This window comes from Miscanthus floridulus, chromosome 17 (assembly GCF_019320115.1).
Source record: "Miscanthus floridulus cultivar M001 chromosome 17, ASM1932011v1, whole genome shotgun sequence".
Lineage (NCBI taxonomy): Eukaryota > Viridiplantae > Streptophyta > Magnoliopsida > Poales > Poaceae > Miscanthus > Miscanthus floridulus.
In genome coordinates this window covers 96,046,534-96,072,066 of record NC_089596.1, presented here as the reverse complement: position 1 = coordinate 96,072,066, position 25,533 = coordinate 96,046,534, and the positions used below count along the sequence as shown (strand labels likewise).

At 43.6% G+C, this 25,533-nt stretch overlaps 1 protein-coding gene across 1 annotated transcript in view; it reads left to right on the top strand.

The window, feature by feature from the left end:
• Positions 1–25,533, top strand: part of LOC136516032 (type IV inositol polyphosphate 5-phosphatase 3-like) — a 78,308-nt gene that overhangs the window by 51,964 nt on the left and 811 nt on the right. The gene's annotated exons all lie outside the window — the stretch shown is intronic.

The following is a 25,533-nucleotide window of genomic DNA, read 5'->3' as shown; positions in this document are numbered from 1 at the left end:
TAGTAACCCAAAGGTATCAAGGAATCTAGGATATCAATTAGCTAGGGAAATTACTACAGTTGCCAAGGTGGACACATGCAACATGAATTAAATGATTAAAGGTGAATAGGTATCAAGGATGGTCCCATGCTATACTTGCCTTAAACTCAGATCAGATCTTCTTCTGGTCCAAATCTTCCAAGAACTGCTTCTGGACTCACCACGTATAGCTTACCGACTAGACTTGATCATAGAACACCAAACAAGCATCCAAATAGACATGCATAACATACATACATAGCTATATTAGAACATTACACCAACTAGTGGAAAAAGGATTTGAAACAGATCTACGTATTGCTACGAACACACAGACGCGAGAAGCACGCTAATTGGAGCTATGGTTGAAAAGATACATCTACTAAAAGATTTTACTTATAAAATGGAAAACCATAAGCTTTATTTATTTTATTATACAAAAGCATGTATATGATATTTTAGAGAAAATACTTAAGTTGAATTAAGTCAAACTTATATTTGGTTTTAAAAATCGAAGTGGAATTTATTACATTTTATTTATAAATCTAGTGACATAATTATTATTCAAGTTGGGTTTTAACCCATGAAATTCTAGAGATTTTGACATTGATACTAATGCGTAGGTCACGTTGTTATGAAACCAACGCAACTTGAACAGACTATTTCGGAGTTAAAATGAATAAGTCATGATTTAAATAAGTTTTCCTTTAGTTAAATAATAGATTAAATCTACCCATGAATATTAAGTATTGAAAACATGCCTAACCGTAGTATAAACACGTAGGAAACATAAATACGGCCCTAACGCCATTCGAACGGGTCAAATCAGACTTAAAATGCAAAAGTTACGCATGAAATAAGGTGCAATGGCATTTATGTAAATAAACTAAACTTATTTTTGAATTAAACAATTAAAAATATGAATTTACACGGCTACTGGACTACACATACTATTTCTAGAAACTACAGGGACCTAAACGAATAAAAATAGGACTACATTATATTTATTTTGAACTGTTATGGACTGCGGGTTAATTCACAAAAAATAGAAGGGCTTATCTGCAAAACTGGCATGACTTGACTGCGGGTTGATCGCGCTGCTGACCGGGCGCCACGCAGCAGCCGCTGGTTGGCGTGGTGCGCCATGCGTGCGGTGGACGCACCCTGACACGGCATCGTGGGCCGGGTCCATGGGTCCATGGTGGACCGATTACGCGATCTCGGCCATACACCTCGCATCCGACGGTGCTAGCGAACGGAAGGTTCCCCTTTGCCACTGCCCTACACCTCCAGCGAGCCCACTGTGGCCGGCAGCGAGCCGTTCGCCATGGCACACGCCGGTATGGCATTCGAGACCTCCCCAGCTCAAACCGACTACACGGAATTGACGAGCGCATCTATGCAAATACCTTATGATCGAAAAGTACGATGGGGAAAGCACGTCGGGACAATGGCCCCGCGTCGACGCCATGGCCGGTGGCTCAGGAGCTTACCGATACGGTGCTCTAGGGCATCAAACGCAACAAGAAGGGGACGAGAATGTTCTGGAGCTCACCGCTATTCGGATGGAGGTAGTCACGGCGTCCAAGAGGCCTCTGAAGGGGGGTCGACGATGGCGGTGATCTAGAGAGAGAGGGAGAGGGTGCAGATGAATCCAGTCAATTCGTGACCAAAACATGAAATTAGAGATACCTACGGCTACGTCGGGTCATGATGAAGCTTTGGGTGGCATCAGCGTCGAGGTTAGGGCTCAAGAACGGTGGATTTGCTAGCGGTGGTGGCTTGAGCGAGCGACGAATAGAGAAAAGGGAGAGGGAGGCGCTCGATTTGGGGCTTTATAGGCCGACAGTGCTACGGTAGATGGAAGGGAAGCGGGAGGCATGCGATTTCATGCCTTCCATGCTGGCGCGGTGGCTTGCCGTAGGTGGTGTGTGCCATCGCCGGGCCACGAAGAAGGAAAGGAGCATGGGGGAGAAGAAAGGAAAGGAAGACGAAGGAAAGGGACGTGGCCGGCTGACGGGTGGGGCTAGCGACGTACTGAGAGGGAGGAGCGGCTTGCGGGCGAGCACGTGTGGGAAAGGCCAAGCAGCGCACGGTGAAGGTTAAGCGGGCCGTGGTAGTGGGCTGCCGAGCACGCGCGTGCGGACGGAGGAAAGGCGCGAGCAACGGGCCATGCGCGGGAGGAAAGAAAGGGAAGAAGGGAGGAAGGGGAGGCGCGAGCTGGGCCAAGCGATGTGGGCCAGCAGAGAGGAGGAAAAAAGCGGGCTGGGAGGGTGGAAGCGTGGGCCTTCAGGCCAAAATGAGAAAGATCTTTTTTCCAAATCCTTTTTCTTTTCTTAATTCAAAACAAATTCAAATATGAACCGAATTGAGTATAAATATGATTTAAAATACACTTTTTAATTCAAACATAAATGAACAAATTTTGGGTAAGTTTTCTGAGAATAACTTTTTAAATTCTTTCATTTTCTAATTTTCTTTTCTTTTCTTTTATTTCAAAGCCATTTTTAATTTTATTTGCAAAAGCAATTTTAACCATTGTGAATTTTCAATCAAAACCACTCAACCACATAAATCAATGCAATGGCATGTGTGCTCAAACATGTTGCTACCTTATGATGAATTTTAATTTAATGAAAAAAAATTATTTTCCTATATTTCATGTGCACAAAAATTCCAAATTAAATCTTTTACGTCCATTTCCATAAATTCAAATTTTAGGGTGTTATAGACGGTGGCCAAGGCCGACAGGGGAGGGCACAGCGGTGGCGGAGGGGTGGTGCGGGGGCTTGTGTGGGTTGCACCGCACTGGTGGGCGTAAACGGCGCCACCAGAGAAGACTCGTGGTGGCTTGGCCACACGCGACAAAGGTGTGCATGGTGGTGGCGAACAACGCATGCGACGGTGATCGCGATGGCGTCGGGCCTGGCTCCACCCCAATAGCATACGCGCGGGGCTTTGAGAGGTTGAGGTGGAGCCGCTACTAGTCGTGCTAGGCTTGGGGGTGCTCCGGGCCAAGCTAGTCACGGACACACCCATGGAGGCCAGCGATAAAAATGTCACGTACATGCACACTGTTGAACTAATGGCTTCCGATCCACTTTGAAGCTCTCTATAACCTCCTCCTGGTGCTAGGTATTGAAGGAATTGGAGGGATATACCTTGAGTACGATGAATTTTGGATCGAAAGGGAGGACGGTCATGGCGTGGACAACAGCGAGGGTGCTGCGGCTCGGGTGGCGGGAGTGGCTGTAGGTGCGAGCGGTGACCGGCCATGCGCACGTGCAGAGGCCATGACCACGGTGGCAGGAAAGGCGCACAGCCATGACTAGGCTCACCTAGCCATGGAGTGGATCGAGGTGGAGGAGGCGCCTAGGAGGGGCGGTGCTGTGGGCACGGGCGCGCGACGTGGGGAGGAAAAAGGAGGGGCGGCAGTGCTCATGGAGGAGCGGGGATGCGGTGCATGGTAGCGCGGGCTACAGCTCCAGCATGGACTGTGGGTACATGTGCGTGATCATGAGGGAGGCAGGGTGACGATGGGTGGGGCCCAGGCGGGTGTCACAGGGCAGTGACATTACGTGTGTTGACTCACCGAGGCCAGCAACAGGAGGCGAGCAGGGGAGAGCAGGAGCTAGGGCTGTGGTCCAGTGTGGCCATGGAGCTTGCGCGCTTGCGCGCATAAGTGAAAAAAGAGCAACGATAGCACTGACGACGTACACAACAAGGAGGAGCTGCGCTGCTTGCTCTGGTGGTAATGGCTCTGAGTTGCTCGTCAGGTAGAGGAAAAAAGAGGAGCAAAGACACGCAGAGGGAGACAGAGGCATTCATGGTGCAGCAGAGCTGATGCGACGAAGCGAGCAGCGACCACGAGCACGTGGCCCAGTTGGTGAACAAAAAAAGACTTGGCGATGCATTGAATCGAAGCCACGAGGTCCGAGTGGGGTACATCAGCTAGCAGCAGAGCAGGGTAGGGAGACGTCCCATCCTCGCTGTGGATCAGTTCGCTCGCTAGTCAATAACTAAACCACGATAGACAGCTGAACACATGGGCATCGCGTGGCTCTGCTGGCTATGGCAGGGCAGGTAAAACGAGTGGCTACGAATGTGCAACAGCATTTGTTTTTCAAAACCCAAGTTGCGCTTTCATCTACTCGACTTGTACTTCAATTTTTATTAAAACCCCAAACACACGTTCTATCTTATTGTTGCTTTATAAAAATCACTTTTCAAAGTGACTATTATTTATCGACACAAACTACGAACGGGTTTTCCATTTTCGTTCCTTTTCAAACTAATTTTTGAAACTAATAAACAAAACAGCAATACTCGAAACAAACATACTAACACACTCGTGACGTTCTTACCCTTCTAATTGCATAATTTTTCTACCCACATTATATATCATTTTAGCTCTCACATTCATTTTCCATGCCAACTATATATATTTTCAAACACGTCTAAAGCACTAAAGTTTGTTACTCGATATTTTAAATGCAACAAAAACCATGCTCTGAATTTTACTTAAGTACTATATACCAGTCGTATCGTATTTTTGTTTATAAAAATTGTTTCTCATGCTTAATCAAATAAATAAGCCACTCACCCTTTTATTTGCTATCATACATTTTTAAGCACTAGTCCATATGTCATACTTACTTGTAGAAACAAAACATCTAGGAACTAATTAACCCATTGTTCAATATAATTCGCCCGAATCAACACTATTAAATATAAGTTAAGTTTTAAAATCCAAGAAAATCATTTCAATAAATCCTCTTAGGTCTAAACCTTGGTGCTAAGCAAGCTCGTAACACCAGAGGTGTTACAACCAACCCCCCCTAAAAAGAATCTCATCCCGAGATTCGAAGCAAGAACCAGAAGAGGGGAAACATGATTACATCTCATAGATCAGAGATCACATGACTTCGAATGCTAAACCACACAGGGATTTAGAGATACATGGTTAAAAGCAACCTAATACAACCGAGACTTAATCCAAAAGTTGAGATAAACGAGGACAATGGAGAAATAGCAGAAAGATGATTATCCAAAACATGACGTAGGTCCAACAGATCTAGAAATAGGAGACTAAGAAGTCAAACATCGTGAACCCTAAGACCAAACTAACTAAAAGGAACTTGAACTTCTTCAAAAACTAGATCCTTCTTCTTTTCAGATTACACCATCACCTCAGACTAACGGACCTAGCTCCACAATGGCAATTGGATCTCATAGCTCTGCTCCGAATGCGAGGGGAATGGGGACGAAGAAGAAGAACAAGGACCAAGGGCATCTTATAGTGGCGAACGTAGGTGGGACACAACACACTAGAAGTGGAGATGGTATGGATGGGATACACAGATGAGTCATGCCATGGGGATAAACTTGGCCATGGTGTGCTGTCTACGCGAGCGGTAGAGAGGGAAATAAAGGAAAGGAGAGAGGGGGTTCGCTCAACGAGGTAGGCATGCAGCGACCATGTCCCCAAAAGAAGAAAGAAGGGAGGGAAAGGGGGGGTCCAATACAGGGACGAGGCATGGGGTCAAGGGCCAACCGAATGCCAGAGAAAAGGAAAAGCGCACAGTACACAAGGACAGCGAGTGTGGCATGATGCCACGGCCACACGAAAATGGGGCTAAAGGTCCCGACACAGACAGCATTTGCAGATCACATAGCGATATACCCCAGCATGCGTAGCACGGTCAACTAAACACAAGGCTTGGGACATGACGTCCACTTCAGGCTTTTCCAACCACTTTCTACTACCCGAGACTAACTTTCCTTACTACTCTTCTTTTTCTTTCCCTTCCTTGACCACATCCGTCTTTCATGTAAATTAAGACCATGTCATACGTTCTTCCTCCAACACCACCACCTCTTGTTTACTTTGAGAGAACACTATTGCATCAACCCATTGGGGATTTCCTATTTAAACAACTGAATATTTCCAAGGAGAATATTTTGTAGCAAAAGCGATATGGCGGTGTAACCTGGTAATGGTACTTGGTCAACAACCTCGATGCCAGCACGTGCTGAGCAGCATCACCATGTGGCAGTTGTTCCACAAGGGCCCTCAGTTTCATCACGGCACCATAAGCTATTAACCAGGCAACTATTACCAACTTACCTGCAGTGAAGGTAGTGGGGTCATAGACCATAGAGTAAGAGGAGTATTGCAAGGGAAGATTCAAACAACAAGGGTTCCCTTCACAACAAGGGACAACGAATTCAAATCCAATGGTGGATTTGATTTAAAAAGATTCAAGTGTTCTGCTGGGACAACCACAATTAGTGAGTATAGTGTCCAATGTCCTCCAATCATAGCTAGTCTGCTAGCATCTAAATGGTAACTTCTCTTGTAACCCACTCAACATCGTCTTTAAAAACTCTAAGCACATCTCATAAAATTTAAGGGTAGACAGACACAATAAACATAGCAAAATAAACAAAATACACATTCCACGGTCTTATATGGGTACATCATATAGGCATCCAGTCTCCTATTCATAACACATCATTCACTACAGTCAGACTACCTCAACAACTACGGACGAAAAACAACAGCAAGAGTACAATATGGAGAACAGCGACGAAAAGCCCTACTACTACGGGTACATCATCCCAAGGCAACTAATCTACTCAGGACCATGCATCTTCATTCCTGGGCTCGGTGGATTCTTCTACCGCTCTGGCTATGGATCTACCTCTTCTCTTGGCAATGGCTGAGTGAGAGGAACCAAGGGCTCTACTTCTAACACTTTTAAGGGTGGAGGTGTTGGCGGTACTGCAACACTAGTTCTTCTTTCTAGCGGGTGGACAGGGATGCCCTCCAAGATCGAGGAAGCCTGCCTTTCAGCAGCCAGCATCCTCCACTTGGCCCTGGTGACAAGATAGGCCTCACCCAGCTGATGGACATGCCGATATTTAGCCTCCTTTAAGGCTTCCAATATGGCAGTCTCTCGATTCTATGTGCTGCCGCACTGGCATGTGCTTCAACAAGCTGCATCTAGAGCATCCTAGAGAAGATCTTGGCTTCCTTGGCTCGATGGAGACACGTCCTTAGCTTCGAGCCTTGTCGGTCAACTGCTCATCCAGAGCAAGCATGTATGAGTGCACCATGGTTGGACTGTCTTCTTGCGCATCCCGCCCTTGCAAGGCCTCCATGCGAGCCCTCCATGCCCATCGATTCTTTTCCAAAGGTGGAAAGAACCTCATGGGGGTACGGGCAATGGGCTCTTCATAGATCTGGCAAAGATACCGCAAGACTTTTTGGGCCACAACCTGATAGGTGTCGATGAAGCGAAACCCGATTGCGGACACATTCTAGGCTTCGGTGAGGTCAGGAAACTCTTCACTCTTCTCGATGTAGATGGTAACCTCACACCGCTCAGTGCCATGCTTTTCATACTCATGGCCCTCATACTCAGGATGATCTTTGACTCTGAGCTTTTGTAGGGTGGCATGCAGGATTCTAGGAAAACCCTCAATGTTCAAGCAATAATTACTAACCTAGGCTCCTGTCATCCCTGGCGGTGGTGGTGAGGAAGGACTGAGCAAAAAGCTTGCTCAAAGGAAAAGCTAGACTAGCTAAAGTACATCGAGTGGTGGTACTAACGGCTAAGCTAGACCCTGCTTATAAAGGTAGAGCGGTCAGTGGTCCTGGCACGGTCCACCAGGGTTCCTGCGTGGGATCACTATGAAAGAATCGACAAAATTTTTCGCGCGTTCAAGGCAAGCGATGTCCGAGGCCATTACTGACTGGTACGACTGTAGGGCAAGGGTCCGATAAGAGCATAGAAAAGGGGTATGGGGAGACGTGGGTCACGGCAGGCGTGAACCACAGACAAACATGGAGCATGAAGCCATAGTGTAGAAATAACTCTAGAACATGAACAAGTCAGTCATGAACAATACGACATGCGTGATACCTATGGATGGCATATCCGCAAGCAATACGAGCACTACAATGCACAAACAAGATATGCATGAATGCACATCTTATACATCCTTTCACTGTTTCCAACATATAGGGCAACCGTTCTTAGATTTTTGGCACAGCGTTCTCTCCCTGTAGCTAGTCGATACTATCGAACTATGCTCGGGGTCAGTGTACCTACAGAAAAATTGATTAAGTCTACCTAAGTCAGCAGAGTGTCATCTATCCTGGATACATAACCATAGTAATAGGGCTACTTATATGACTTCGCATAAAAATGTCCTATTCTTTGAAAAGAATTTGTTGTCAAATTTTATCTTAGAAAAGGTTTTCGAAGCTTTATTTCCTCATTTATGCTCTGATACCACCTGTGGTAGAACCACCTAATCCAATGCCTCCCATGAGTACTCGTCTTCCATTAGACATTAAGTACTTAAGGGAGGACACCAAATTACGTGGTTCCATCGGGCACACCCCAAGGGAGAACCCAAAAATCCATATTTTTCCATCAGGGTCACAAATGAGAGAATAAAGCTTATATCATTCTTAACAATTTCTTACATCACTTTTAATACAATATTAGAGTATAATATTTATTGTTATAACAACATAATGTAATCATATTATCAGAGTTATGAACAATTTAATTCAACAACAGAATATAGACATGTGATCAGAATTACAACGGAAATAAATATCTATTCATGACATGACGAAGCAACGATATATAAACTAGGACAATAGATTATAAAATTTTTATTTATAAAAACATTTAGTAAGAGTTATAAATAAAAATATGATCGCAGTGTAAAGGAAATCCTTTCTGAGCCCACTAGGAGGAATCCACACACAAAGGTCAGCTTTAGCATCCACCTGTCACCTACAACAGGGGGAAATAAAACCCTGAGTACTCAATTGTACTCAACAAGACTTACCCGATAGGAGGAAAGAAAAGACTCCAAGGATATGCAAGGCTATCTGGCTTGTGGGTTTATTGCATCTGTAGGAAGCATTACTAAATGTGCGTCCTTATATTTGATTTTTTATTAGCAGTCGCATTGGTTCATTAACTAACTATTCTATGTAAGCACATGTGCTACTTTTAAGTAGGTGGTAACTAATCAGACTTCCTTTTTCCATCTTTCATCTTCTAGTTCTTACTACGGTGCTAGACTATAGACAAGCCGTACTGGATTGCCCAGCGATTCATGAATCAATGCCCCCAGTTGGGTACCCTAAAAACACACGCCCTGCTTGTACCCCAAGCACAAGCAGGACCAACCCACTATCCTCCTATCATGGGGTCTAGGTCCTCATCCAAACTGGGACTCCAAGCCCCTGCCCCTAAGTCTCGGACTCAGTGCGGTGCAAGGACCTCCTACCCAAAAACCACCCTGACAGTAGGTCCAGAAAGAGCTAGAACCCATGACAAGAGAGTAACAAGTCTTCCCTGCGCCCATACCCAAGTATGTGCTCGGGATAATAAATCTGTGACTTGCCAAGAGACTTATGCAATGGCCGGTCCTTAACCGACATAGATAGAGAAAACAGTATACCCAAGCTATGCCCCGTTGGTCGCAGGACACAACCTCTTACACCCACCAATACCTAAACCATATCCCTACCCGGTCACCATTTTTCCTTTCCACCATTTGAAAGTGCATCTAGCCCTTTAGTGGGTTTTGGATGATTGAATGACAACACGATTAAAGGTCTAACCTGTTTGCTAAGTGTGGACAGGAAATATGTTATCTCACAGGTACTTAATGAAAGCCAAAATGATGTGTTGTTGTATAAACAATCTAGTTCAAGCACAAGAGAACAATGCAAATAGAATTCATGCAAAGGCTTATTTATTGTGGGATTTCCATGTACTGTGTGAAAGCAAGCTCGTAAGAATTAATTAATGAGACATGAGGGATTGCATATGGAATGGTCTCATATTTGAAGCTTGCTAAATTGAAATGAAAAAGATAACAATACAAATGAATGGATGATTCAACATAAGATGTGACTTGTTGGCTTGAGATGGTGAAGATAGCAAGGAAAGGCTTCGAGGTACTAAGCAAGGGTGAAGGGCAAGCGATGGCTTGGTGGCCAAAGAACCTAGCTAGGGTAAAGAAGGAAGTACTTGCATTTAGTTGAGGTACTAATCAAGCTATGATGGTCATGTCTATGTGGAGGATCAAATCACTATTGGAGTGTTTGATGGAAGTGACTTGATACATTTGGGATTATTTAAATTTGATGAATGGAATCAAGTCACATGCTCAAGATGGCTATGCTCAAGTGAAAAGATCAATATCAACATGTTGGCACCCTCACTTGATGAAGAGTGGAATACACGGCTTCGATTGAAAGAGATCAACTCAAAAGGTTTAAATTCATTATCCTTTTAAATTTGAGTTAATAGGAATACCGTACTATTAAGAGGGATGCATCATGTTGATAGATAATGTTTCATAAGTGCTCAAGCCAACCCATGTGAGTTTTTAGAGTGTTTGAGAGATAAAAGAGCTAACTAATTTTTGTTGGTCTGGCAATACCGGGCGTGTCCGGTATAGACGACTAGAAGCCAAAGGCTAGTTTTCAAATGCCTTGAGGGTCAGGAGTTTCGACGTGAGTCAAGAGTTCCAACAGTTAGAAGTTCTAGCATGAGTCGGGAGTTCCAACACCTCATATACTTTAACTCAGTTACCTTAGTTTTCAAATGTGTTGAGGGTCGGGAGTTCTGATATAAGTTGGGAGTTCCGATGGTTGGAAGTTTCGGCATTCATCAGGAGTTCTGATGCCTCACAATGTTACTGTAACTTAGTTACCGTTGGCGCAGTGTGAGTCATACCGGACATGTCCGGTATGCATGGCAACGGCTATAAAACGGCTAGTTTTTCCAATGGGGCTATAAATACCCCCAAGCCTCCACCTTCGGATGCTGCTAATTCTGCTGACACACATACACGTTCTTGAGCCTTGCCAACTCTCCTTAACCCTCTCTTAGTGAGTGTGTGATCCAAATCACAAAATCCATTTGTGGGTTAAGAGAGAATTTGAAAAAGAGAGCAAGCCACCACTTGAGCACTTGTGCATATTGTCAATCTTGTGATTTGCATTTGTTACTCTTAGACTCTTTGGTCCTAGATGGCTAGGCATCACCAGAGAGCACCCGAGAGATTGTGGTGTGCCTCGGAAAGTTTGTAACGGTCGATTCCGCTGCCTTAGAATCAACTAGTGAAAGGAGGAAAAGGAGTTGGAAAAGACTCTAGCTAGAGTGACCTTTATGGTACCCTCTAGGGCTGACCTTCGCTGGGTCACTCGCAGCCCCCTCAATGGAGAGTAGGACTCAAACAAGTCCAAACTTTAGTAAAACAAATATCGTGTCTCAATTTGCATTTCATTTGATATTTGTGTTTCTCTAGCTTTTGTGCAGGCTCTCTATGTATATTGTCATCTCTAGTAGGTGCCTGCAATTCGGTTTGAAGATAGAAATTGAAACGAGCAAGTTTGGGGCTGCTCTGTAGAAACCGTGCATCCTGGACACGTTCGGTATACCTACCGGACACGTCCGGTATTTCCTGCCTATGCCGAATATATTCATTCTCTGTTCTAACTTTGTGTTGCAGGGTTGTTGCTTCTAGATATACTCTTTATACCTTGTATACTCTGTGGCTAACTTATGAGGGGTGGTACTACTCTTTATTTAGAGTTTCCATTTTGAAAACTCCCTTTACCAATCTTTTCCGCATTTAAAGGTGTTAATTTTTAGAAACACCTATTCACCCCCCCTCTAGGTGGCATTCTAGGTCCTTTCAATTGGTATTAGAGCGAGGTTCTCACCTAAAGCTTCACCGTCACGAGAAAAGGATGTCGACGCCTATCGAGTTGGAGCCGGTTCTTCTCCAAAATAATGGTTCAAACTTTCTACCTTAGTCAATTCATATACTCAATGCTTTTATGGATATTAGTCCTCTTATTGAGCATATTGTGGATGCAAGCATATCTCTTCCTACAGTTGATTGGAGCAACTACAAAAATTTGTCAAAAGAGGAAGAGATATGCGTGCAACTCAATGCTCAAGCTATTAATGTCATGTTGAGTACATTAAGTGCAGAGGTTCAAGATGAGGCAATCTTCAATGGACAACCACCTTTCGAGAGTGCTCATCTCATTTGGACTAGACTTTTTGATTTATATGGAAAATCTAAATGTGATGATGCACTTGAGATCAAGTCAATGGAAAATGTGTCCATTGTGTCTTCATACAGCGAAGAAGCCTCACAAGACCTCAAGAGCGCCGAGCCAGAGCAAGAAGTGCAAGCAGCGCATGACCTACTATCTACCTGCACATACCAGACGTGTCTCATATAGCTGAGGCAGCAAAGCAGCAAGCAGCTGTTTGCAATGATGCTCAAGCCCAGTGGCGACCAAGTGATAAGTCAATCTCAATATCTCATGATACTCATCACTTGTGTCTCATGGCCAAGAAAAGCAAGAAGAAGAGTAACAAGAAAGATCAAGAAAAGGAGAAAGCACAAGTAGATGATCAAGATGAGAGTGATGTTGAAGTTGAAGACAACTACAACCTTGACCATCTCAACCGCAAAGACAAGTTCATCATCATGAAGATAGTTGAAAAGAATGATGAGCTTGAAGAAGAGATTGAGAAGCAAGAGCAATCACTTCAAAAGCAAGAATTGTTTCTCATCTCCAAGATGGAAGAACTAAAGGCTCTAAGTGAAAGGTATGAAAAATTGTCAATTGAGCATTCTTTAGTTACTAACTCCTCTTCTAGTGTTTCACAACTAGAGAAGGAAAACTTGGAGATCAAGGCAAGGCTAGATGAACTATCAAGCAAGTATAATGTGCTACAAGCAAACTATGTTCATCTAAAGTGCTCTCATGATGAAGTAGTAGAATCAAGCATCATGCTTAAGGTTGCTCATGAGGTTGTGATCACATCGGTAAAATTTTCTCAACCTCTTACACATTCACTCACTAGTACACCATCTCAATTAAATATTTCTTGTACTAATGAATGTGCTCCTCAAGCAAGCCAATCTTCGATTGAGCTAAATCTCATAGAAAACATAGAGCTCAAAGAAGAGGTGGAAAGATTAAAGAAAGATGTGATTCGGTTGAAGGATAAGGAGAAAGCACAACCTTCTTAAGATAACCGTGATAACATGGTGAAGAAGCTTGAGAAGGGTTCAAACCTTGCTTCCTCCAAAACCCAACAAAAGAATCACATCTCAAGCAAGGCCAACACAACCAAGAGCAAGAAACATGGAAAAAGGTTATGTTATGGTTGTGGATTATATGGACATGAGTGGGCCATGTGTCCATATAAGAGTTGGGCTGACAAGTGTGAAGTGGCCGAACAAAAGGCCTCAAACAAGTTGGCCAACCAAAAGAAAAGTGATGGATAAAGTGCTTGTCTCATGAGCAAGAAATTGGGGCATCCTACCAAGAAATGCCCAATGTACAAAGAGGCAATAAAGGAAGCCCAAGTTGTAACAAGAAGATGCTATGGATGCAATGAGATGGGCCACAAGGTTGATAGATGTCCATACAAGCAAAACAAGCATAGAGCAAACAAAGGCCGCATATGCTATACTTGTAGCAGAATGGGGCATCTAAGCTATGAATGCCCAAATGGTAACGCTCCTAAGCCGAACACATTTATTTATAATGATATGCTTAGAAAGACAACAAATGGAGTTAGCACTAGCAAGGTGATGGGTTCACCACAAACTAGTGCTAAAACCATTTGGGTGCCTAAGCACTTGTTGACTAACCCAAAAGGACCCAACAAGAGTTGGGTACCAAAGTGTGCTTAGGTTAATGACGTAGGTACTTGGTGATGAGATGAAGGCTTCGGGGTGGTTGAGCAAGTAAATTGAAAATATTCACTCAATCTATCAATTAAATCTCATCATAATCTCCTATATGGTTGACCCAAAGATAATTTAATGAATATATCATTTACTTTATCCTCACCATTGGTAACAAGTACCTAAACCCTATAGGATAGCCACTTTGTATATTTTGTGCTCAATGTCTCACAATTAAGTCTATTTGTGAAATTTTTAAAGTGGCTAATAAGATTCAATTGAAAAGTATTTTATTTTGCCATATGATGCTTTTAATGGCTCTCTAGTAGAGCAATTTATTTGTTGAGATGTAGGGCATAAAATAAATACTATAGCTAAAACGAAGAATCACAAGCAGTAGGTTATTTGTTTATGTCCTGCACCTATCGGACGTGTTCGGTATCACTACCGGACGTGCCCGGTATTGCAGGAACCAGAACACTAATTGGATTTCAACTGAGTCTTTGATCCATATATTTTCATATATCCTTAATTTACTCAGAAGCTTGTGGTTTATCAAAACTAAGTGGATTGTGAGCATCCCTTAAACTCAAATTTAAATATGGCAAATTATTTGGTTGTGGTTCAAAATAGAAATTTGACTCCCAAATTCTTAATAGAATAAAGTGCTAATTGAAAGTCATTCAAATTACTTAAAGCACTTATTTAGGGGGAGCTCAGTTTCTATTTTGCACCTTGTGGACTAATAAATTTATCTAGCACTCTTTGTAGTCCTTTGGATGAAAAAGTGATTTCGTATCTAGCATGATTATTTGGCAATTAAGGTCAACATAAAGATTATCATGCTATGTATCTTCTTAGTGGTATTCTTGTGGGCTCAAGTCAAAGGTATGTTTTTATATACATGCATTGTAAGTGCATCTAAGGCCCTTTATATGTTAGAATGTGCATTTGTGTGACATAGGAGAGATGTTTTCAAAACTCATTACTAGCATGTGTAGGTGGTGTGAATTTGAAAAACTATTTGAATCTTGGTCTTTGTGACCTAGCCTTGTCATGTGATAATTATAGCTCTCCTTGATTGTTTGATTGGCTAATTACACATGACATGGCTTTCTTAAGTCCACAATCTACTATGTCTCACAATCTCTCTCTCTTAAGTAATCAAAATCTATATATGCCAAATATTTGGAAAAGAGAAGTGATACTCATGACATTTGGATAAGAAAAGTAATTACATCTTATTTGGATCAAGGACATACATATTTTTGGATCAAGAAATGATAGGGAAGGGGATTAGAATTAAGTGAATGAAGTTTGGAACAAAAACATCCAGCCTGCAAATACTGGATGTGTCCGGTATGCAGTCCGGTATGAGCGGGGTTATAAAACAGTCGGTACCCCTTTGGCCAAGTTAGTTTTTCCTCCTTCCAGCCAACCCAGCCGCCTCTCCTCGACCTCCATTGGCAATTTTGAGTTTCCACCATGAAAAGGAAGAGAGGGAGATTGGATCAGAGGAGATTTGCATCAAGCTCGAAGACTCTAGGACTTGGATTTCCAATCGTATCTTCATTCACTCTCACAAGGTACCCTAATCTCGGACCTCATCTGATCTAAGCGATTAGGGCATGATTTTAGAATTCCTTTGGTAGAGATGCTACATTACCTGTCTAGAAGCAATGCCCAAAGTTTGGATTGGATTGGTTGAAGATTGAGCGAAGGACCCCAGTTAGGGTTGCTGTCTGTTCATAAGGACATGTCCGGTATGGGACAACAGAGCAGATTTTTCTCCCTTATTTCAGTCTTCTCGGTGGTTGATTCGTAGGACTAAGTTTAATTGTCTATTGTGTTTTGTGAACCTTTTTGACCTAGTTTGGTTGAGGTGATTATAAAGCATAGGATAATTACTCTTATTTCTATGTTTCAACTAAAATAAGCTATCGTTTGGGCATGTATCTAAAATTCCTTGCAAATCTTTAGATACAGGATAGCAACCATGAGCGGAAGATAGGAGCCTAGGTCTAAGCATAGGCATGATCCAGCTTTGGAGAAACACAAGAAGGCAAGACAAGAAATGCATCCCAGATATAGTCAGCAGGAGCAAGGCAGCAGTAGGGGACTCTCTAGAGCTACTAGGGGTGCTCCATAGTATAAAGAGGGAGACAACAGTTCTTCCTCTGACATAGATATTGATGAGTTCAGAGTGGAGCCCAGAGAAGATAGAAAGAGGATGAGCACTAACAGAGGATCAGATGGTGACAAGTCAAATGAGGAGCAGGAGATTGAGGAGGAGGAGCCAGTACCTCCATTTCAGCACCAACCTGGTCAGGGTATGCATTATGGTCTTCTTGAGACATGTCTACCTAATGTGCCCTCTTATGTTTCTAGAGTTGACTATAGGGGAAGGGCATGACCAGGAAAGCCAAAGATGAGAGAAGAGTATATCCGAGAGGCTTACCTAAGGTTTAGTATGATCACCGCTTCCAAACAGCCTTTCACATGGACTTCTACTCCAGTGTGATTCTCACCAGGAACCCTATGGTAGCCAAATCTCAGTGGATAGACTGGCAGTACATCAGAGAGTTGCAGAAGGCCTCAGTTAATCATGCTATTGCCATTTGCCAGCACACAGGAGTTTATGAGATCATAGAGTTCCAGCATGACTGGAACACAGAGGTGGTAGCTCAGTTTTATGCTACTCTATTCGTTGAGGGGGATGAGAGGTGGATGCACTGGATGCTTGAGGGCTAGTGGTATAGTGTTGATTATGATGTATTCGCCGCCTAGCTTGGCTTCTCAGAGGATGATCTCCATAGGGATAAGATTCACACAGAACAAGTACTTCCTCTAGAGCAGCTGGCCTACATGTACCCACCAAAAGGTAAGAGAGGAGTAGTGGGCAAGGTTCTAGGTCTTCACCCTACTTATAGATACCTAGATAGGATGTTTAGGAAGACCATTGATTGTAAGGGTGGAGATAAGGGAAACATCATAGATTACTCTAGGAACCTGCTCCACAGGATGTCACCTGATGCTCGGCCCTTCAGCGTTTTTGACTTTATCTGGTGTGAGATCCAGAGTGCAGGTGAGAGGCCCCTCAAGGGCTGTGGTTTTGCTCCCTACATCATGCACATGATTGAGCATGTCATAGGGCATACATTTGAGTATGACAAGGTACATAAGGCCCTGAAGATTATTGTAGACTTGCCTAAGGTTGGGGTACCTCCAGCAGGGCCAGGAGGAGGAGTAGCAGCACCAAAGGCAGATGCACCTGTAGGTGGTGTAGTAGCAGGACAAGCTTCCCCTCTACCACATGCTCCTTCACGTTCTTCTTCACATCACTGTAGTCCCCCTTCTCCTATTCGCAAGATGTTTAGTGCTATCTTTGGGATGTGCAAGGACATATGGACCTATCAACAGAATGAGAGGGAGGCTAGGAGGAAGGTACTCAAACTTTGAAGCAAATTGCTTCTAGACTTGAGCTTGATCCTCCTAGATCTCCACTATTAGATGAGGCAGCTAGTGAGCCTAAGACTAAGGAGCAGCAGCAGGGCAGGTACGACACAGAGTTTGCTGAGTTCCTTCAGCGACATCAGCAGCAGCAGTAGGCTCTAGAGCACCCTGACACTTTACCACTATAGGCTTGGGTGCCTACTCACTCTCAGCCATGTCCCAGTGCTGCAGATGAGTATGCTTTAGACTGGTGGAGTGACCTCACGGGTAGTTTCTATGACCTGTCTGGTGCGGGTGGTTCTCATCCAGCCGGTGCTACATGCTCAGATGATGAGGTTGCTAGTAGAGATGAAGATGATGATGAGTGATCACAACAATCAGAGATAGCTTGCAGCCCCTTTGTCCTTAGTATGTCATTGTTGGACCTTTGTGGTGATAGATGACAAAGGGAGAGAGAGACTGATTAAAGCTTCAGGATAGTTTCATTTGCTTATCTTTGAACCTTAAGATATGTACTGTAGGATGTAGCTTTTTTAGCTTCATTGATGTATATCTTGAGTTTGAGATAGATTGTATCATGTGAGAGATGAGACTTACTTATGCTTTATCTATGTATCTCTTAAGACATGATCTTTATTTATATTATATTAGTGGCTTGTGGACTTGAGAAAATATGTAATGAGTGCTATTTGTGGCATACATGCGTTATATTTATTTTCATAAGGACTATGCATGCTAGAATGAAAATATTTGATGTGATGTCTTTATATTTATTCTTGTGTGATATATCTTGTTACATGCATCACGGTTTTACTTTGTCACACACACATGCACCCCATGGATGCAATGATTTAGGGGGAGTCTCCTATATGTTTTAGTATGTGCAATTGACATTTGAGGTCATTTTGTGGATTCTAATCATAAGCACATATTAAGGGGGAGCCTCTCATAAATCATTGAACCCAAAAGTTTAAATGTTTATATTCTTTTGTAAGCTTTAATCAAGTTGTCATCAATCACCAAAAAGAGAGAGATTGAAAGTGCATCTAGCCCTTTACTGGGTTTTGGATGATTGAATGACAACGCGATTAAAGGTCTAACCCATTTGCTAAGTGTGGACAGGAAATAGGTTATCTCACAGGTACTTAATGAAAGCCAAAATGATGTGTTATTGTATAAACAATCTAGTTCAAGCACAAGACAACAATGCAAATAGAATTTATGCAAAGGCTTATTTATTGTGGGATTTCCATGTACTGTGTGAAAGCAAGCTCATGAGAATTAATTAATGAGACATGAGGGATTGCATATGGAATGGTCTCATATTTGAAGCATGCTAAATTAAAATGAAAAAGATAGCAATACAAATGAATGGATGATTCAACACAAGATGTGACTTGTTGGCTTGAGATGGTGAAGATAGCAAGGAAAGGCTTCGAGGTACTAAGCAAGGGTGAAGGGCAAGTGATGGCTTGGTGGCCAAAGAACCTAGCTAGGGTGAAGAATGAAGTACTTGCATTTAGTTGAGGTACTAATCAAGCTATGATGGCCATGTCTATGTGGAGGATCAAATCACTATTGGAGTGTTTGATGGAAGTGACTTGATACATTTGGAATTATTTAAATTTGATGAATGGAATCAAGTCACGTGCTCAAGATGGCTATGCTCAAGTGAAAAGATCAATATCAACATGTTGGCACCCTCACTTGATGAAGAGTGGAATACACAGCTTTGGTTGAAAGAGATCAACTCAAAAGGTTTAAATTTGTTATACTTTTAAATTTGAGTTAATAGGAATGTCGTACTATTAAGAGGGATGCATCATGTTGATAGATAATGTTTCATAAGTGCTCAAGCCAACCCATGTGAGTTTTTAGAGTGCTTGAGAGACAAAAGAGCTAACTAATTTTTGCTGATCTGGCAATACCGGGCGTGTCCGGTATGGACGGCCAAAAGCCAACGGCTAGTTTTCAAATGCCTTGAGGGTCGGGAGTTTTGACGTGAGTCAGGAGTTCCAACGGTAGGAAGTTTCGGCATGAGTCGGGAGTTCCGACACCTCATATACTTTAACTCAGTTACCTTAGTTTTCAAATGTGTTGAGGGTCGGGAGTTCCGATATAAGTCGGGAGTTCCGACGGTCGGAAGTTTCAGCATTCATCGGGAGTTCCGATGCCTCACAACGTTACTGTAACTTAGTTACCGTTGGCGTAGTGTAAGTCATACCGAACGTGTCTGGTATGGCAACGGCTATAAAACGGCTTGTTTTTTCAAGGGGGCTATAAATACCCCTAAGCCTCCACCTTTGGAGGCTACTGATGCTGCTGATTCTACTGATACACATACACGTTCTTAAGCCTTGCCAACTCTCCTAAACCCTCTCTTAGTGAGTGTGTGATCCAAATCGCAAAATCCATTTGTGGGTTAAGAGAGAATTTGAAAAAGAGAGCAAGCCACCACTTTAGCACTTGTGCATATTGTCAATCTCATGATTTGTATTTGTTACTCTTAGACTCTTCGGTCCTATACGGCTAAGCGTCACCGGAGAGCACCCGAGAGATTGTGGTGTGCCTCAGAAAGTTTGTAACGATCGATTTTGCCGCCTTGGAATCAACTAGTGAAAGGAGGAAAAGGAGTTGGAAAAGACTCCGGCTAGAGTGACCTTCATGGTACCCTATAGGGCTGACCTTCGCTGGGTCGCTTGTAGCCCCCTCAACGGAGGGTAGGACTCGAACGAGTCCGAACTTCGGTAAAACAAATATCATGTCTCAATTCATATTTCATTTGATATTTGTGTTTCTCCAACTTTTGTGTAGGCTCTCTGTGTATATTGTCATCTCTAGTAGGTGCCTGTAGTTTGGTTTGAAGATAGAAATCGAAAGGAGCAAGTTTGGGGCTGCTCTACAAAAACCGTGCATACTAGACACGTCCGGTATTTCCTGTCTGTGCCGAATATATTCATTCTCTGTTCTAACTTTGTGTTGTAGGGTTGTTGCTTCTAGATATACTCTTTATACCTTGTATACTCTATGGTTAACTTGTGAGGGGTGGTACTACTCTTTATTTAGAGTTCCTTTACCAATAGTTTCCGCATTTAAGGGTGTTAATTTTCAGAAACACCTATTCACCCCCCTCTAGGCGGCATCCTAGGTCCTTTCACCATTTATATTTTCTAAGTGATAATAATACAGTAATATATTTCATATCTCTCGCGAGTGACAGGCAATCAGTCGACTTCTACCAGAGTTCTGTAGCATAGCAATCTACACAATCATGTCATACTAGTAAGACTCATAGGATAAAGATTTATATATGCAAGTGGGTTTCATTTAACTCCTTAAAACTTAATGCACAAATATAATTTAAAGTGCAGAAAAGTAGGGGTTATGCACCGGGGCTTGCCTGGGTAAAATATAACCAAAAGTTAGTATTTGCATCTTCAGATCATCCACCATCAACTGAATAGAAAGCCCATTGCATCATCTCTTAGAGAGAATATCATTACACCATCTTCGGATTCTCAATCATCCTTCAATTGATCCATTGATCCATCATCGTACCTATATGATATGCATTGATGCAAATGCATAGATATAAATAATCAACGACAACCGAAATGCTTAGAAATCCGATCACGCCTCACAAGCTAACGAGATAGCTCTAACGCTGGTCTACATATCCATGTTGTTGAATAAGGCGTTACTTCCCAACCAATGTTTTAGTTATACAAACCCAAGTTGTTTCTTTACTCCATTCTATCGATTTAACACTGTTCGCCTAAACGGTCGTTTAGCCCGGTTAAACACCGTGTAAACGCTACACGGTGGTGCGCCGTTTCCGTTTAATCACCTGTTTACCCCGTTTAATTGGCCGTTTAGCCCGTTTAATAGGACGTTTTGCTCAAATAATGGCTAAACGGTAGGTGACCGACTGTTTACCGTTTAGCATTTAGGAAAACACTGCGATTTAATCTTTATTCGAATGGGGCATCATTATCTATCTAGCAACTAATTATTCTAGAGCTACAAAAATTACAGTAAGCTACTATTAATAGTAGGAATTTATTGTAAAATTTTTAGAGTCAACACTATCATTATTTTACCGCAAAAATTCCTACAAGTTTACATTTTCATAATATTAAGCATTCTAAATTAATTAGAGCAACCCAGAAACAACTTAAAACTAGGTGAACGAATTATACTAACAAATAGATCCTGATTTTAGAAACCTAAGAAAATTAGTTTTACAATTTTTAGATTCCTATACTATTTTATATTGATTTTACAAGTTAATTAGAAACCTATATTAGAAAAGCATTTAGAAATTAGAAAGGGCCGGCGGCAAAATGGCTTAGCAACCCCAACGGGGATGCGTGGCCTAGGCGCACAGCGCGCACACGTGGCCTAGGCACAGCGGCGGCAGGCCAGCAGCGCGAGCAAGCCATTTCGGCCCAAGCCGGCCTAATCCGACGGAAAGCTGGTCCAGCGCGAGTGAGCCTCTGGCCCACACGCGGGAGCAGACCGGCCCAAGAGGGGAAAGCCCAGGGCGCGCTATCCATTTTACAAAAAGGACCCTAGGTTTTTAACTAATAAACCTACAATCTAGCTCACTATTCAAATGAGTCACATGTTCTTCACCTAGCACCCTGTATTTGCCTATCTTCACCGTTCCCCAGTCCCCGAGCATCACCAGAGCAGAGCACCATGGTGGGGACACTCCGACGGTGGCCAAGACCGGCTAGGGAGGGCACAGCGGCAGCGGAAGGGTGGTACGGGGGCTTATGGGGGTCGCACCGCACCGGTGGGCGCAAATGACGCCACCAGAGAAGCCTCGTGGCGGCTTGGCCATGCGCGGTAGAGGTGTAGGGTGGTGGCCAATGACGCGTGCGACGGCAAGGGCGTTGGGCCTGGCTCCACCCCAATAGCGTATGCATGGGGCTTCAAGAGGTCGAGGCGGAGCCACTACTAGTCGTGCTAGGCTTGGGGTGCTCCGGGCCGAGCTGGTCACGGACACACCCATGGCGGACAGCGACGAAAATATCACGTACGTGCACACTATTGAACTAATGGCTTCTGATCCACTTCGAAGCTCTCTATAACCTCCTCCTGGTGCTAGGGATTTAAGGAATTGGAGGGATATACCTTGAGTACAACAAATTTTGCACCGAAAAGGGAGGACGGTTGTGGCGCGGATGATGGCGAGGGCGCTGCGGCTCGGGTGGCGGGAGCGACCATAGGTGCGAGCAGCGGTCGGCCATGCTCACATGCAGAGGCTACGACCGCGGCGGCAGGGAAGGCGTGTGGCCACGATCGGGCTCGCCTGGCCACAACACGGACTGAGGCGGAGGAGGCGCCTAGGAGGGATGGCGCTGTGGGCACAGGCACGCGATGCGGGGAGGAAAAAGGAGGGGCGGTGGTGCTCGTGGAGGAGCGGGGCTACGGTGCATGGCAGCACAGGCTGCACCTCCAACGCAGACCATGGGTACGCGTGCGCGCTCGTGAGGGAGGCATGGCAACGGTGGGCGTGGCCTAGGTGGGTATCGTAGGGCAGCGGCATTGCGTGCGTCGACTCACCGAGGCTAGTAGCAGGAGATGAGCAGGGGAGAGCAGGAGCTGGGGCTACGGTCCAGCACGGTCGTGGAGCTTGCACGCTCGCGCACATATGCGAAAACCGGGCAACGACGATGCTGACGACGTACGCGACAAGGAGCTATGTTGCCTGCTCTGGTGGTAATGGCTCTGAGCTGCTCGTCAGGTAGAGGGAAAAAGAGGAGTAGAGACACGCAGAGGCAGACAGAGGCACTCATGGTGCAGCAGAGCTGATGCGATGAAGCAGGCAGCGACCACGAGCATGTGGCCCGGTTGGCGAACAAAAAAAGACTTGGCGATGCATTGAATCGAAGCCACGAGGTCCGAGCGGGGTACGTCGACTAGCGACAGAGCAGGGCAGGGAGACATCCCGTCCTCGCAGTGGATCAGTTCGCTCTCTAGTTAATAACTAAACCACGACAGATAGTTGAACACATGGGCGTCGCGTGGCTCTGCTAGCTGCTGCAGGGTAGGTAAAATGAGCGGCTACGAACGCGCAATAGCATTTGTTTTTCAAAACCCAAGTTGCGCTTTCATCTACTCGACTTGTACTTTAATTTTTATTAAAACCCCAAACACACGTTCTATCTTATTGTTGCTTTGTAAAAATCACTTTTTAAATTGACTATTATTTATCGACACAAACTACGAACAGGTTTTTTATTTTCGTTTCTTTTCAAACTAATTTTTGAAACTAACAAACATCACAACAATACCCGAAACAAACATACTAACACACTCGCGACATTCTTACCCTGCTGATGGCATAATTTTCTACCCATATTATATATCATTTTAGCTCTCACATATTCATTTTCCAAGCAGACTATATATATTTTCAAACACGGCTAAAGCACTAAAGTTTGTTACTCGATATTTTAAATGCAAAAAAAATCATGCTCTGAATTTTACTTAAGTACTATATACCAGTCGTATCGTATTTTTGTTTATAAAAATTGTTTCTCATGCTTAATCAAATAAACAAGCCACACGTCCTTTTATTTGCTATCAGACATTTTTAAGCACTAGTCCATACATCATACTAAATTGTAGAAATAAAACATCTAGGAACTAATTAACCCGTTGTTCAATATAATTCGTCCGAATCAACACTATTAAATATAAGTAAATATAAGTTAAGTTTTAAAATCCGAGAAAATCATTTCGGTAAAAAATAAAACTTACAAGATGCTTCTGCACAAATTCTACATCACTCTTGGGCAAAAAATAGAATTAATGCATAAAACTCATAAATTAACTTGAAAGACATATAACTACTATTCAAAATTAAATTCTCTCGTTGATTTGAATTTAATTAGAAGATAATCAATATCATTGCAGCGAAACACGATAATAAAATACATTCTATTAGTTTAGGAGCATTTTTTGGTCTTTATCTACTCTCTAAAAAATTGACCATGTTGGTGTAAAATTTATCAAAGATTTAAACTTCAAACTTAAACTCATAAATAAAATAATAATATTGTTATCATCAACGTTGGTCAGAAAATAACAATACCATAATTTAACTTAAAACAAATCGGACTACTCCTCTAATTTAAATTAAGGGATAAACATAAAAATAATTTACTAAACAAAATTAACTGCTCTTCAAATTAAATCCTCTCGTTGGTTCAAATTTAATTAGAAGATAGTAAACATTAAACTTTGCAGCGGAGAACTAAAAAAATAATTTATCTACTTTTCAGAAGCATTTTACTATACTTATCTACTCTCTGAAAAAATTATCCCGTTGGTTCACATTTTGACAGAGATTTAAAGTAGATAGAAAATCATCAAAAAATTGCTTCTAAAAATAGTAAAACAAAAAACTCAGTGTTTACTATTCATTTGGCCTGGCCTGTCGGAACAGTACGTGGCCCAATCTATTTTGCGTCCGTGTGCGTGGCCCAGCGGCGGCTCAACATGGCACGCGCGCCCGCTCCCCCACGCCTAGGCAGCAACCTGGGCCTAGGCTGGGAATTCGCTCGCCCGCATGGGCTGATTCTGGCCCGAGCAATGCCGGCCGTTGGATCGCATCGGACGGCCATCCGTGCTTCTCGCGAGATCAAAACTCCACCATGGCTGGTTCACCCAAACCCTAAGTCATTTCTCTTCTTCCTCCCTCTCCTCTCCACGTCGCAACAGAAAAGTGAGAGCAGTGGAGCGGCACCACCGTTGGTCCCCTCGCCGGCGCTCGCCCTCGCCCTAGGCTGAGTGTGCTGCTGTCGAGCGGTCTAGGCGATGGTGCCCTATTCCTCCTTACATGCTGCGGTGGGGCTCTCCCTAACCCCTAGCTCCTCCCCTTTCTCCTCAGTGCAACAGACATCAGAGAAGAAGAGTGCGGTGCCACCGCGGGTCCTCTCGTCGGAGCGCACGCTCCCTAGTGGGAGAGCGTACCGCCATCGAGCGGTCCTATGTCGGTGCCCTGAGCCCGCGCACCGGCGACCCAGCGTCGAGCGGTGGCTCGGCCTGTTCTGCCCATGCGACAGCGGGTTTCTTCCCACGCGACGGCGGTGGTGACAGCAGTAGGAAGAACCGGGTAGGTCCTCCCCTTTTCCGTCTTTACTTTCTAGGGTTAGGGTTAGGGTTAGGGTTTCAGATTTGGGGTTTCAATCCGATTCGAATCACCTCCTTCTGAATTTCTTCGTGATTTCTACCCCCAGAGACTAGATCTACACACTAGGACCATGGCTCTGATAACATTGATGG